Here is a 4009-nt window from a genome sequence, read left to right on the forward strand (position 1 = left end):
AATTCAGAAAGATAAATCACAGTGAAGCACTGTAGCCTTCTCAGAGGAAAGCAATTTACAACATGCCTTTTCTCCTTGGGAGAAGCCTTTTAATTTACTTGCCTCAACAAATATTTTTGGCTTGGAGTATAATATGAGACATGATATGGGCCTCATGATCAAAGACAAAATGCCCAAATAAACTCACCAAATTCTTGTTTTTGAGCAGAGGGTTGAGTGTAGTTTAGATATTAAGTAGATATTACATATTGAGCATATATGTACTTCAGGCAAATATTGCAGGTGACAGTCGATATAAACTCTCTTCCCCTCTCCCCTCAATGAAACAAGACAAAAATGCCTTTCCGAATGTGCCTCTGGACTTCAGTAGGTGTCTTTCTGACTGAGTCCAGAGATGAGATGCTGTGGACTCCTGGAAATAGCTGAGTTTGGGGGCTGTGATGCCAGGTGGTGGGCAGAAGCTTGTTTCTGTGGGCAAGACTAATCCATGTTTATTTAAAACTAATTTATCTCTGGAAAACTGAACAAATTCAGGAAGGGAATATGTTGTGTCACAATTGGGCGTATCAGCTGAAAGAGAAAATAACAGAACTAATATTTCATACAGTATATCCATTAGATTAAGAAAATAGTTTTTCTGTCTATAACTTTTTTATTTCCAAAGGATTCTGACTCTGCTATTTTCAGAACATGGTTTTACCAAAGAAAATGGAAGTAGTGGTCAATCAAAACATTTAAGAAATTAAAATGATTTAATTTTTATGAGCAGTTAAAAAACTTAGTGAATGGGTGGAAACAAAACAAGAAAATGTGGCTGTAATATTCTTTCTCCCCTCTCTCTTTGCATTAGATATCATTGGTTGTCAAAATAATGCCAAAATGAAGACTTTCTCAAAAGACATCCTTGACTGTCAGATGAGAAAAGTTCTCAATGAGTGTGGGAAAAAAAAATGGTGAGTTAAAAATGAAATCTGATGTCTTTTCCTGGAATGATTGAATTAAAGTCTCAATTGTCAACCTTGGGAACCCAAAATAATTGTGTTTGCCCAAAGTAAGGCTAAGCTCAGAGTCTCAATTTTTTGTTTGTTTGTTTGTTTGAGATGGAGTCTTGCTCAGCCGCCCAGGCTGGAGTGCAGTGGTACGATCTCAGCTCACTACAACCACCATCTCCTGGGTTCAAGCAATTCTCCCTTCTCAGTCTCCAGAGTAGCTGGGATTACAGGGACCAGACATTACACCTGGCTAAATTTTGTATTTTACTAGAGACAGGGTTTTACCATGTTGGCCCAGCTGGTCTTGAACTCCTGACCTCAGGTGATCCACCCACCTGAGCCTCCCAAAGTGCTAGGATTACAGATGCCACCATGCCCAGCCCAGAGTCTCAATTTTCAAGGAAGTTGCCACCTATTTGCAGGAGAAATTGGGACCACCCAAAACAACAAACATTATCATGTTTTTCAAGCAGCCCCTCCTTTTGCTCATGGATAAAATTAAAATTTACATGATCTTGGAAATTAGCCACCGCATTTACTTTGTACACAAGATATCTTGGAAATAACATGTTTTAGAACATAAAAGTAAAAATTGAGTAGTATTTTCTATTTTACCTACATAAATAATGCCATCTTTGTGATTGATTTGCTCATAGACCTGTGAGCTACCTCTCTAGAAGAATTTATTGTAAGTATTTCTATTTTGGGATATTTGGAAAAATGAAGAATACTTCACTCTTCTAATCTGAAATGCCTTAACCTATACACAGGTTTTCTCAAGCATGGGATGTGAAGCCAGGCCATTTTTGTGACCTGTTATTAAGAATAAGGCTGCTATGAACAAGCTTCTACAAGTCTTTTTTTGTGGACACGTTTCCAATTTTTTTAAATGTAAACAACTGGAAGTGGGATTGCCCTGTTATTTGGAAAGACTATGATTAGCTTTATAAGAAACAGCCAAAGAGTTCTCCCAAGTGGCTGAGGACAAAGTAAATGCACATGCATTCCAGTTGCTTCAGGTCCTTGCCAGCATTTGGTATGGCGTCTTTCTGATGTGAGCCACTCTAGCGGCTCACAGGGAAATGCGGTTTTGCATGAGATGGAACTACACTGATAAAATTTCCCACCACCTGTGAGCTATTTAAGACTAATGAGCTAACCTACATGAGAGGGGTTGCTCTCTAATGACTCTCAGGACAGCCCAAGGTTACAAGCTTCAGAAAAAAGGCTGATCTGGAGGCAGTAAATTATCTCAACTGATTGTTCACAGTCAATTACAGATTCAACTCCTCCTTCTATTCTTTCCCTACTTCTCAATACTGCACCTGAGTAGTCTTTAAACACAATGTTTTTACTTAAAAAAAGAAGCTCCAGAAAGGAAATTTTGGAGCAAAAAAAAGTCTCCCTCTCCCTCCAGAACACAAATAATGAGGTGTGTTTTGTTTGAGTTGGTGGCAACATTTAAACTCTTATTTTTCCCCCAGGAGGTAAGGTGAAGACATTTTCCAATTTTCCCAAACAGGGTATTAGGAAGTAAAGTTCTGTGAGAGAAAGGCAAGACCCTTAAACCTGTCAAATTATTAACTAATTTTTCTTCTACAGATAGTGATTATTTGAATTTTCTTTCTCTTTAGCATCCAATTTTAGAGACCAAATGATTGGTCTAACCAAATAGTTATTTTGGGTCATCCAGAATGACCCCTTGCATTTCACTCTTCAGTAACTTCCTGAAGCTCTTATCGGGATGTAAAAACAGGGCATTTTCTACACCATTCTCCACAGGGTGTGATGTAAGAAATTGAGGCAGGGAAACAGTATATTGCTGCTGAAACATGTGACTCTATTTCAAGGTGAGAATAAAACAGGTTTAAAACTGGTGCTGTGTGGTTTAAAGATAAGCAGCCTGTACTGTCTTTTATTTTCAGAAACAACATAATTAAATACTGAAGACAATGTGATGTCTCTATCTTCTCTGTTTTGGGGAAAATTGTCTGGCAGGAGCCAGAGGAAGGGTTGTAAAGGCACCCAGATGCCAAGCCTCAGTTCCCAATGTGACTCTCCTCTGGCAGAGGTAAGACCACAGCTTCCAGAAACTATGCTCAGGGCCTGTGTGTCTGTGGCATATTGTTTATATTGTATGTTTATAGACAATTTTAACAATCGCTATTTCTAGATTGCAATCCTCTAGATTTCTAGATTGCAACCCTCCTGAGACACTGTGCTGACAGAGAAGTTACTCCTCTTCCTGAAAAGAAAAATTAGAGGTCTAACCACCACAAAACCCCTGATAATTCAGAATATTAGCATCAATGTCAGAGCACAGTATTTAGGACAGATACTGATAAAGACAGGACAGATGACTACCTTGCCTTGTCACCACCTGAGTGAGGAGCCCTTAAAAGATGGAGTCCCTCCTCGTGGTTATGGCCTGTCGGCCTCTGCATTTGGAAGGTGCAAGGACCCAGGACTGAGTTGAGTCACAGCTGAAGCTGTTTTCTTGGCCCTGCAGAGCAAAGCCCTGGAATGGATAAATACCATTTCATTTCATTCATTCGCTGTTGGCTGTAGTACCCGAACACATGCCCTGTGGCATCATCTGTGAGTTATCCACACTTCCCACGACAGATGCATAGGGAGGAGGTACTTTACTCACCCCTCCTGTGACAGAAAAGGATGAAGTCAAGGGTCTGGTGGAGGCACCACTAAGAAAGGGCATCTGAAAGGACCAGAGTGACCAGCGAGTGTTTTTTTGCAAGGCTGAGGAGCTGAGAGCTTCCATAAAAGGCTGGACCACACAGTGGTGAAAAGCATCATTTGGGTTACCATATGGGCTGCCATAAAACACACCAGAGACTTGGTGACTTAAACCACAGATAGTCATATTTTCACAGTCCTGGAGGCTGGAAGTCTGCAATTAGGTCAGGTTCTGGTGAGGGCCTCTTTCCATCTCACTGTGTGCTCTTTCTTGTACATGGAGAGAGACAGCATGTGTGAGCCCTCTACTATTCTTTCTTAGA

This window comes from Rhinopithecus roxellana, chromosome 11 (assembly GCF_007565055.1).
Source record: "Rhinopithecus roxellana isolate Shanxi Qingling chromosome 11, ASM756505v1, whole genome shotgun sequence".
In the NCBI taxonomy this organism is placed as follows: domain Eukaryota; kingdom Metazoa; phylum Chordata; class Mammalia; order Primates; family Cercopithecidae; genus Rhinopithecus; species Rhinopithecus roxellana.